Source organism: Dermacentor silvarum, unplaced genomic scaffold (genome assembly GCF_013339745.2).
Source record: "Dermacentor silvarum isolate Dsil-2018 unplaced genomic scaffold, BIME_Dsil_1.4 Seq420, whole genome shotgun sequence".
Classification (NCBI taxonomy): domain Eukaryota; kingdom Metazoa; phylum Arthropoda; class Arachnida; order Ixodida; family Ixodidae; genus Dermacentor; species Dermacentor silvarum.
The window spans coordinates 163,139-175,795 of record NW_023606204.1 but is presented as its reverse complement, the minus strand read 5'-3'; positions in this window follow the sequence as shown (position 1 = coordinate 175,795).

The following is a 12,657-nucleotide window of genomic DNA, read 5'->3' as shown; positions in this document are numbered from 1 at the left end:
CAGACCACACCACTCTAAACAATTTACTGTTTGGGCTATTGCACCAACATTCTGGTTTAGTTTCCCGGGACATGTACGTGACATGACATCATAACACACAGGGTTGTCACATTGGAGCAAAGCATCGGGACATTGTTCCACTTGCTTCAGCTCCATCAGCAGTTTGTTGTGTTGGTACATTGAGCTGCGCTATGAGCGGCAGCATAGCAGACGACAGAGCGAGCTGCAGTGAGTGCTCTGTTGCCATGTCACCACTCTTTGTATCATGATGTGGCATCGCACACTTCTGGGAAACGTAAATGGAGCTGGTGGTAGAAAAGCTTCAGAAGTAAATTATTTAGGGTACTCTGAGACTTGTTCATATGTTTTGTGAGGTTTAGAGCTCGAGGACCTTAATTTAAAGCAAACAATGAAGAGTCAAATGTCATATCAGTACTCCTTGTACGACGCCAAATACTCATGCAGGTCAGGTGCACGGAGACCAAAAACATGCCAGTCTAGCTTCTATGAATGCATGTGTGGCAGTTGGCAAGCAAAGTTCCAACACGGTACATCTGCCCAAGATTTTGCAACAGCAGCTTCTGGTTTTTTTAATAATCAAGGAACGGAAAACTCCGCCACGGTCTTGCCAAATCCCCATTCCACTGCATGACGAACTGTGCTCATGCTCTTATTGAAGACCTCTTGCTGTCGAGTGAGGGAAGCACCAGCATAAGCCCTCATCAGGAGAGGGCGTAAAGGGTACGCAGGGTCGCCGTAGATGCAGTACGAGTTGCCCTGCACTAGCCTCTCTAACTTGTCGTAACTTTTAACTTGTCTAACTTGTCACGCAGGATACCTGTGTAAAAAAAGAAAGACTGCTTTTAAAAACGGCCATGAAGTCGTGCATTTTCACTGCAGGGTGGCTTTAGCTCTGACACTGTCAGAGCTAAAGCCACCCTGCAGCGCTTCAATGGGTTGTGACAACCCGCACCAGAGATTGATACGTAGCAGATGCATGTAGCTCAACATTTTAGACATAAAATCAATTATGTCTGTTGGCCTTTTCCAAATTACAACCTGCAGGTGTGTTAATGCATTTACACCTAAGTGCAAGTGACATGGTAAGCAACATACAGTAGCAGTGTGGAAATGAGCCAAAAGCAGTGGATTCATATTAGGTTTCTGCGAATCCCTCATTGAAACAAACAAGAAACATTGTTTACAGATGGTAAAAATAAGGAGAAAACTATAGGTAATGTGTAAGAATTATTCAGTGTGTATGCATGTAGTCAGAGGAGGCGTTGGTTCTACGTAAGGTGGACACCAAGCGGCTCCCACATGCAGACCCAAACTCTGCTTGGGTCTCACTGGGACTCAGGAAGTTAGCACACAATTAGTTTGTTGTCCGCCAATCTAAACTTTTGTATTAATGGCAGCGTTATAGCTAACACAGAATGAAAGACAGACACCATATGACAAAGCGTTGACTTTCAACTAGCAGATTTCATTAAGTAAACATTTATGCTGTCACATGTTAACTGCATGAGTCACTATAGTAGGAAGCTATAGTGAAAAAGCAAGGCAAATAAGAAAAATGATTAGAATAATAGCATGCACTGCAATACCTGCGCATCAATAACAGCCGCCCTGTTACATTGTCATGAAAGATCTTAAAAGCTGTTTCTCAAACATATGTAGACATTTACGTAATCAAATCAATCAGTTGAAATCAGTGCTTTATCCTTCGTACTGTGTCTTACTTTTGTTACTATATTTATGTGTGTCAGCTATAGTGCTTACAAAGCCCTAACAAACATCTGGACAATCGATCTAACAAAGAAACACTGACCAGCGCCATGCCTGTGCCCTTCATATGGCCCATCAAGCTGGCAGACAATCCAATTAGCGCACATCACCGCCTGGTACTTGAGAGCGTGGTGCCTTTTATGTCCAGAAAAACATAGCCGTGGTTCACTGAAGGGTGGCAAATGGGCCTTGCCGTGCCATCCACAAAGCCCCAAGATTTGTGCAGGGGAGCACCTCTTTCATACAGAGCCTGCAAAGAGAAAACTCCTGAATCAGAACTCTGCATCATCATCATCATCATCAGCCTGTATTTATGTACACTGCAGGACGAAGGCCTCTCCCTGTGATCTCCAATTACCGCTGCCTTGCGCTAGCTGATTCCAACTTGCGGCTGCAAATTTCCTAACTTCATCACCCCACCTAGTTCTCAACCCCACTCTTACACTTTCGGTTAAGGTCCTCAATCATTTGCTGTAATTCGTCCCCGTTATTGCTGAATAGGACAATGTCATCTGCAGATGAAGGTTGCTGAGGTATTCGCCGTTGATCCTCACTCCTAATCCTTCCCAGTCTCAAGAGTTTGAATACTTCTAAGCATGCAGTGAATAGCATTGGAGAGATGTGTCTCATTGCCTTTCTTGTATCCCTTTCTTGATAGGTAACTTTCTACTTTCTTCTGGAGAACCAAGGTTGCTGTACAATCCATTTAGATATTTTCCACTCGGCATGTACATGCTCAATTTTAGCTTGGTGTATATTCCTATTGAAACACGTTACTTGATTTACTGGCAATAAGATGGCGGCAGCTATGAGCAGCAACAGATTTCAGCAGTAGCTTTCTGCGTGCAAAACTGGAGCAAGAATTGTTAATACCTCGTAAGCATTCACCTGTTGCACAAAATCAAAAGCACAGAAAAGGGTGCAGTGCAAGAACATACATGTGCGAAAGAAACTCACAGTGATACAAAATTCGCCCACTTACTTTGGAAAACTCCTCCAGATCACTCAAGCGCAGCCAGCTGTGATTGTTCAAATCGTCAGCAGATGCCCGAAGGTGCTGTCAATGTGACTGAATAGCATGCCGACAATGCTCGACATTGCAGACGCGTGATGGCCGAACAGGGGCTCCAAGTCCCACCATCTATTCGGATATGCCAGTCTGCGCAGACCCATCAAGAGAGCTTCTTCTCACGTCACCTTCACTCCCTGGCTACTCCGGATTTCTGGTATGCGCAAGGCATCCTTGAGCATGGGAAGGTCGTCCTTCTCAAATCGAAACAGCATCTGAAAAGACTGCTCATCCATTGCCGCAGCGTTCACGAGACCAGTCGACGACTTCCTCTTCCTTCTCTGGGCGCGCGGCGAGCGAGGAACAAATGCTCTATCCTGTACACGATATATCGAGGTAAAGAAGCTGGTCGCAGAGCACACCGGCACGATCTCGTCGCCACGGAGGCATGTCAATATTTGCAGGAGGCTCTAAATAAACAAAACGCAAACCACAACGGACTATGCTGTACGAGACGGATGATTCTGTAGGAAACGGAAGAGGCTGCGCTGGCTGCACGAGACGCCAAACTGTTTTACCAGTTTACCGAACGTATCTTTGGATTGCTTCGGCTCGGCCTCAGTCGTAACGTAGGCGCGTAGATAACCTTTGAAACTTTTGCCTAGTGTCGACAGACACCGTTTTATATAAATTAATTACTTTTATGAAAACAGTTTAATGTACTTGACTTTATATGCGTGATTCTATGTTTTAGAAAACGATAACGCAGCCACGACCAGACGTTGGTGGTGCTGCGAGCGCGTGCGAACTTAGTGCGGCTTGCGTTCGGGGCCGCTAACCTATAACGCTTTTCTGCTTGCATACGCAAACGCACCCAAGCGCTAGCGGGCCCAACGCTTGCGTTCCCCTAAACTAAAACTCTCTAATGGGGGGTGGGGGGGTGCCTAGAATTGGGGGCGGGTGGCTTAGAATCGCGAAAATGCGGTACTAGTGGCAATAACTGCAGCTACCATTCCAATTAAAGAATAACTGGTTTTTCGTTTTAGTCTCGAAAGTATACACAGATGCTAATGTGCTAATAGGACTGTCTTCTAAAACTTGATAATGCACGGCCACGCAAGCTCTGAAGGAAGCTGATTATTTGTTTAAATTGCCCCATTTGATAAAGCTTACTTCGTAGTTATTGGGCAGTGTATAATCGCATAGACTTGCTAATGTAGGGATTACTGCGATGTCAATATTGTTTCATATTTTTGATGAAAACAGTGTTCATTATTCGAAAATTACCAAAAGGTATCTGATATTCGATTAGCTTTTCGAACTGTTAGATTCGTATTCGATGATTCAGTCTAACCTACAATTCGCACATTCCTCTAATTTCATTAGAGAGTGTTTCATTTTTTAACACATTGTCAACGGTATGAAAAAGCGCTCCACGGCGACACTTCGGAGTACTGCAGCACCGTACTTTAGAGAACGTTTCTCAAGATATTGTTACTTTACGATTCATGTCACATTCGTGTTTGCACTGTCACAGTCAAGGTAGGCACTTAAATCTTGTGCCAGCGGCATCTTGATTCTTCCCCATTTGGTGACTGTGGAAGTTTTCCTTTGCTTCAGGTAGTCGCTCTTCAATGTGACGTCCGCTCGAGTGCGGCAGCTTAGCGTCTCTGTCATATATACCAAGTGGTGTTGTCCATTCATAAGCCACTGAAGAGCCGTATCACAACGGCGCTGATTAGTGAGCTGGTTTTCATCGCACTGCTAAAGCTGTCAGGAGAAAACGGAACTCGATAAATGCACGTTGGGCCGACGTGCTGCAAGTTTAGAACACTGCGAAAGACAAAGAACACTTACACGCAGGACCAGCGCAGTACAACGCTAGTCCTCTATTCTTTGTCTTCGTCTTCACACGCTGTTTTAAGCTTGCAGTGGAAGTTGATTATACACTAAGGAAGTGCACAATTGATGCTCATAACGGAAAAAAAATTTAGAACCAAGGTATCCTCATAACTCAAACGCAAACTTCCTGACACTTCTGTTAAGTCCACCAATCACACAAACCCAGAGCGCTGCTCACATAACTAGACAACAGTCAAAAACAGATTAGAATATGATACTTAGTAGCGCAAAACTCGAAATAAAAGAGAACAGTGAGAGGCGTGAGGAAAGACGAGCGCTACACTCCCAACTATTTATTCCGAAGCAGGGCATCCTATATATATATATATATAGATATATATATATATATATATATATATATATATATGCATGCGCAAACGCATAAAACACGGAAAGGGCGCCAGTCAGCCGAAAGCAGTGTAGTCACATTATATGCTTAGCAATCTCATTTCCGAATCATAAAGTGCAACAGTCGTTTGACTAACGCAGGCTAGACCATTGATTTGGATGTGGTAGGCCTCTACAGTTCACGAGAGGTTTAGTTCTTGCTTTTGCCTAGGATCTTGGCATTGAAAAATAGCGGTTAACAGTCGGGACAAGACCTGCAATGCCCAGAAAATTGCGCGGTGGTATCCTTCTTTAAAAGATTTGCGTGCTGCCTCATTCGGTCGTTGACGCAGCGCCCCGTTTGTCCAATGTAGCACTTGCCACAGCTGAGGGGAATGAGATAAACCACTCCAGTGGAGCAATGCACGTAAGTCTGAACGTGCTGTACTGTGCACCCGTTCGTAGCGTCATCCGTGATTCGAGGGCAGAGATGGGCCAGCTTGTTCGGGGCGGAGAAACCATAATAAAAGATAACAGTGAGAGGCGAGACGAAAGGAAGACGAGCAATACACTCAATTGTTTATTCCGAAACAGGGCATCTTATATATGCATACAGACACACACACACATGCGCAAACGCATAAAAACCACAAAGAACGCCAGTCAGCCTAAGACAGTGTTACCACTTTTAAATGCTTAGCAATCTCGATTCCGAATCATAAAGCGTAACAGCATTCTTAACTGAACAGCATATCGTACAATATTCGGTATAGCTGGTGCGATGCCACCAACTCTCTTGTTAAGGTTTCTAATCGTCGGAACTTTTCTAAGACAGCAGGTTCCTCATCACAGTGTCAGCAACAGGCTGACCCTCTTCTACAACTCGAAGATATGTTGCCATTGTGAACATCAACGCTAGAAGTACAGCTAATAAATTTCCTATTTTTCTTGCCCTTGTTTTGTCCTATTCACTTTACATTATTGGTATCACCGAAACTTGGTTATATGCGGGTATTAAGGAATCAAAGTTTACACCGCCAGGTTACGGCACTGTGCGAAATGATCGTCATGATCAAAGAGACATAGAATCAGTCTGCTGTACACTATACTACGGTAAACATTTCTTAACCATATGGACTTATTATCGGCCCCCTAATAATTCATGGGAAACTCTTGACAACCTGGACCAGCTTATGCTACAACGGTATTTCTTCCTCAAATTTCGTCTTACTCGGTGATTTTAATGCTCCCGGAATCGACTGGACGTCTCTCATATTTTGATCATGCTAATGCACTAAACAGGAAATTTGTTTAGTTCGCATTATCTCTTGGCTTAAGGCAGGTCGTTCACAGTTCCCACCGTGGTGACGCAATGCTGGATTAGATTTTTTTAGCACTGATTTTGCCAAGCCGGGTTACAAGGACGAAATAATTGATGGTATATCGGATCATAACGCTATTTTTCTGTCTGCAAACCGACCGATCCATAACCAAAGTTTTATGCTGTCCACGTTTCGAGACTTTTCCAGAGCTGATGACGTCCGCATCAAAGATGAACTATCCAATAATTTCGACGCATTTTCGGCACTTGGACCATGTAATGACGTTGATGCGCTCGTGGCTTGCTTTGAAAGCATTGTAAAATCATGTATCGATAAATTTGTTCCTTTGCAAACTAAGAAAAAGAACAATAACCTTCCCTGAAAGAACAGCGAACTGCTGCACTTATCGCGACATACTGGCAGACTTCGCACTAAACGATCGAGCAATACTCAGGCATGCGTTTTGTACGCTGAGGTAAAAAATGAACTATAGAGTTCAGTTGTCGAAACTGCTCAAGTCTAACCCCCGTAACTCTCGTCTTTCATATTTCTTGGCTCTTCTTCGTTGACATCTTTTAAAATCAACAACAGTGCTATTAACGATCCATTGGAGATTGCAGCAGCACTTCAATACTATTTTCCGTCAGTGTTCGCTTCGTATGATTCTAGTCTTTCAACACTTACAACTGACGATTCTTATGCTATTGATCATATCAAAATTATCCTAGTAGGTGCTTTGAATCTCGTACTGAACTTATATACTAAAAAACCAGCCGGACCTGATGGAATTCCCAATTCTTGTTTAGTACGATTCTCGCTATGGGCATCTAAATATCTGTTCATTATGAGTCAGATGTCCCTTAATAGTAGTGTTGTTCCTTCTTCCTGGAAAAGATATAAAGTATTACCTTTATATAAATCGGGTGACAGCCAGCTCTTATCTAACTATAGGCCTATTCAACGGCAACCTGGTGTAAAATACTAGAACACATAATCTATAAGCATATTATAATGTTCCTTGAAAATAGCAACCTCTTGACCAGCTTTCAACACGGCTTCAGGCGCGGTTTTTATTACTGTAACCCAATTTACGGAGTTCACCCATCACCTTTCTTACTACATTGACTTAGGTAATCATATTGACACCATTTACACTGACTTTAGCAAAGCTTTCGACACTGTACTACACTGTAAATTGCTTTTGAAACTCCATAATATTCTAAATAAAACTCAGTTGGTAACATGGATATCCAGTCTCCTTTCTCTGCGTTCCCAATTCGTATGCTATGATTCTGCAGATTTGCCTCTTGTCGACGTCACATCAGTGGTCACACAGGGATCTGTACATGGCCCTCTACTATTCTTATTGTTTATTAAAAACCTTCCAGACCATGTTACTTCAAAGATACGTCTCTATGTAGATGATTGTGTTATGTATAGCCCAGTTGATTCACTCGCTGATTATCAGCGCCTTAATGATGCCTTTGTTTCATTTTATGACTGGTGCTACCTGAAAAATGAGCTACAATTGTGATAAAACAGTTTTTTACTAACAGACAGAGGCCCGTATTTTTTATTTAATTTGCAACGGTGTACCACTAACAAGGGTTTTTCAATACAAATATTTAGGCGTCATTTTTACACCCACCTTGTGTTGGTCCAAACATATACCGTAAAACCGGACTATAGGTCGAACCGGAATATAGGTCGACCCCCCAACTAACCAATTCTAAAAAATGAAAAAAAATCTTTTTCAATGACAAAGTACCGAAAGACACCCTTGCCTTTAAACAAATGCGACTCAGCCGGTTGTACAATGGTGACAGTATTTATTTAAATGCTGCTCTGTGCCGTGATCATAAGGTGCTGACAAACACGCGTGTCGATGGTCGCACGATACGAAGCCAACGGCAACCTGGCGGGTTGCCTTGGGCTTCCGCGTACTCAATCGCGTTTTCTTGAAGGCGACGGTGAATTGCCGTCGGCTTCCGCTCATTTGAAACGAAATGTGAAAAAGCAGCCTGAATGCGACGGCGAAGGCGGCTGTTTACTTCATCTGCCCATTGTTGCAAGACTTCCGTAGTTTTTCCGCCAATGTCCGGTATATAAGACGAGGGTCGACTTTTCGCAATGGTTTTTTGAAAAAAGTTCGACCTATGTTCCGGTTTTTACGGTAGATTAAATTTGTAGTTAAGTGTTAAAAAAACTTGGTCACATCCGCCGTACTTTGTCTGCTGTTCCGAGGGACAGTAAATTAGTAGCATAAAACACTAATTCGCCCAATTTTAGAACATGCTTCCTCCTATGGAACCATATCAGCAATGCGAAATTAATTGTATTCAGTCGGTCCATAGGAAGGCTATTCGTTTTGTTTACCGTCGCTCCGACCGAGACTTTTCACCTTCAGCTGCGCTTTCAGAATCAAACCTCCAGTTTCTTTCTACACGGCGGCACATAGAATCTCTGAAGATTTATATTCATAAGAACTCTCCTTGTCACCTCTCAGATCCCTCCCTTTTAACGCCTGCTTTCCCGACCTCAACTAGAGCTTATCATGCCTCTAATAACAGACCACTTCATCCACGCACAAACACATTCAAATACAGTTTTCCCCCGCATGATTGAACAGTGGAATTTGTTACCTGCCGATGTTCGTTTGTTACCAATTTCTCAATTTTAAATGCTATTGCTAAAGAATAGTTCCTTTACATTTTTATATTTCTATGTTCCGGTCTCTGCATATCATAATTAGTTTTACTCACATGTACACCCACTCCTGCCATAGCCCTAACGGGCTGCAGTATGTACAAATAAAATAAATAAAAAAATCTGTAGTTTGACTCACACAGGCTAGACCTGTGATTTGGATACGATAGGCTTCTAACCGTTCACGTGCAATTTTGTTCTTGCTTCTGCCTAGGATCCTGAGATTAAAAAACAAACAGTGGTTCACAGGGACAGGAGCTGCAATGCGCAGACAAGTGCGCAGTCACATCCTTCTTTAAAACATTCGCGTGCTCCCTCATTCGGTCTTGAAGCAGATGCCAGTTTGCCCAATGTAGCACTTGCCACAGCTGACCGGAATCAGATGAATCACTGCAGTGGAGCAATGCACGCAACGCTTAACGTGCTGTACTTTGCACCCGTTCGTAGCACCACCCGTGATTCGGGGCAGACACGGGCCAGTTTGTTCGGGGCGGAGAAAACCACAGGTACCCCATACCTGTTCGCCACCTGCTTAAGGTTGTGGCTAACATTGCGAAGGAACGACCCCACTTGTACCTTTTTTTAGCGTTACGCTCGACTTCATTGCCCACTATGGCTTTTTGTTGCCTTTCAGCTTCTGGAGCAAAGATCTCAATTTTAAATGCTGACGTCAACACCGAGCGAGGGTAGCCGGCTTTTAAAAGCCGCTCAATCTGATTGCCAAAACTCGTCTTGATCCCGTGAACACATTTTTTTGAGCGCGGACCCCAGACAGGTTGTTGCAATCCCTCGTTTAATAATTTTCGAGTGGGCGGAATCGTATGGTAACAGCTTTTTTTAGCACGTGATGAATAGCACTAATAGGCATGTTGTTTAAAGAACGTCATATTTAAACCTAACACTCCAGCGCGTTGTCAACCGGAATCTCGCGGGTAAAAGATAGGCCATTCCCACGAAGTATAAAAAGGCTTAAAACAGTGCTGATTTCATCATTGTCACTTGAAGAACACTGTTCGTCCAAAAGGATTAAAAAATCGTCTACACATCTAAATCCTTCTATCACAAGCGTGTTTTTAAAGCAGTTATCCAGGGTTATATCCATTTCAGAAATAAATAGGCCACATAGCAAAGGTGCTAAGCACGAACCTCTTTGGTTGCCCGAAGAGACAATACCGCGGGGTTACGTCGAAAAAGAACTTAAAGGAGATTGGGTCGTCAATTTGCTTGAGTATTGCAGCGAGGATGACCAGCAGCGTTTTAGGCTAGTATTTCAATGGCCAACGGTCAAAGCACTACGACGAAGGAATGCTGGGTCTGTCTGTATTCGTTGTCCGGTTCGTGTGCAGCAGTTTCGTTTATTCGTAGTCGTGTACATGTATTCGTAGTTTGAAAAAACAGGCGTGTTCCGCTGAAGCAGCAGCCGGTTGTGATTTTGCTGTTTCTCGCTTTTTCAGAGTCCTGTGGCACATAAAACAGGATGAGCCGAAGGGAGGTGTAAATCGACGAGCACGTGAGCTGGAAATGGTGAGTCAGCACCGCTCTGTATTTGTCAGGATGCTACGCTGTGTATTTGCATGTACCAACAATAGACAGACCAAGCGATTGCCGTGCTTCTTTAAAGAATGCGGCGAAAAACTTGATTTCTGTAGCTCCACCATTTGGTGAAGCTTGCGTCTCATGCAGCAAACCGATATTTATAAAAATTCAAGGAGCGTCGCACCCGTGAGACCACCTGTCAGAAAACTTCATTGTAGTGGCTAATAATTTAGTTTTAGGCACGAAAGAATAGTGGAATTCGAGCGTTGCATTCTTAACAACACTCGATCAATCCATACAACTATGTGAAGGCCCTCCATTTTATGGTGAAAGTAATGACATTAAGCACACTAAAAAATGTCGGTCGTTGAAGCACCATGGCGTTGAGTGCTTCAACTGCTGCTCCGAACAGAGAGTCTGTTTCGAAATATTTTCTTGATGGCTGTCAGTCTATACCGTCGTGTAAAATTCCTGCAGCTGCAACTTGCACTTTGTGAGAAGTCCGGACGGGCGGTTCTAATTTCCCAGACAATAGAATGCATGATATTCAGTATCGATGAGGGATTATATCTGCCGTACAAGTATGGGCGGACTGTTGATGTTACCCATTACTGCGAAACATGTTTTGCTCGCGGGCTTGTTCGCTTCGGCTTTTCATATCGAGGGGCTGGCGCTGCTGATTCGTTGTTGCTCAAACTTATTTAGCATAAAGCTTGCACCGAGGCTGATACTGCTGGCGTCCGTGCGGGTTGCTGTTTCCGCCACGTCATGCAAGTGTGCCAGAATGGGCACAGAAGATACTGAAGGTCTTCAGTTCTGCTGTTGCACCACACTCTAAATAAGCAGGGCGCCCTTGATCATGAGGTGCTTTGGATAATCGCTGATAGGCGAAAAGTCCTTGATCGATGACGACCAATCTGCAACGGGCGAAAATATTTTTTGCATACACCCGCTGCAAATTCTGAATGGTAACTGTCTTTAACGGATCTCGAAGGACCCGAACGCAGCTTTTTAGACGGCCACAAACCATGACCCGTTTGTGGGCGAATCGGCAGTTTTCATGTTTTAGCACCATGCACGCATTGGTAGCACTCAGCGCAATCAAGGCGCAACGCAGGCTTCCTTGGAAACGTGAAGTCTACGGTGTCGCTGCAAAAGAGCAGGTGCTTTCAAACATGCAGCACACTGCCTCCATGACTGTTTCGAAAGTTTCGAACTCAGAGCAGAGTCCGAAACGCACGACCTTTATATCATAAATTTCGTGTACTTTTATGAACGCGCTGTTTTCGCGGTCTCTTTCATCGACCTCATTTTGGCCGTCAAGATAGAGTGAGTTTCGCGTTATATGGGCGATCGGGGGTGACCTCAGTTCAATGAAATTAGTAAGAGTATCTTACTGACTTTATTCAGGCCGTGGTAGTCGTCATAAAACAATTATGTGCAGCATTTCTACCCTGCGACTACGGCGTGCAACAGGTGCTCCTTGCGCTCGTCTTATTCCTGACTGGAAAGGATGCAGTGAACCAGGAGGTGCCTGTGATGATGTGTGGTGTTTTATGGCGCATGGGCCAGTTATGGCCAAAGAGCGCCATGCCAGTGTTTGTGAGTGTGCAGTGGAGAGGTGAATTCTGAGAAGTAAATGAAACGTGGCTGTAAAGGGGCCTAAAAATTATCGCTGTAAAGTGCGTAAAATATAAATGTACTAAGATCATGGCAATGACTAATGAGGTGTATTATGAAATGAAGAATGCATTGAGAAAGAACAATACTATATTTAAAATATTTAAGATGCAGTAATTGGCAGGAATCACTACTGCCTAAACAGAGCCCTTGAACCACAAGGGCCTGGAGGCATGTGCTATAAAGAACTATCACAGCGGCATTCTCTAGAGAGAGGATGTGCTACGAACTGATTGGGCTAATAACATGTAGCACAACATCGTTCAAAAAGCCGAGGATTGCTTTGGCGTTAAAAAGTGGTTCTGCACCAATAAACATCATGGGATGAAGAGATGATAGCGGTATGCTACAGGAAAATATTTTCTTCTCTCCGTTTCGGCTTCCCGA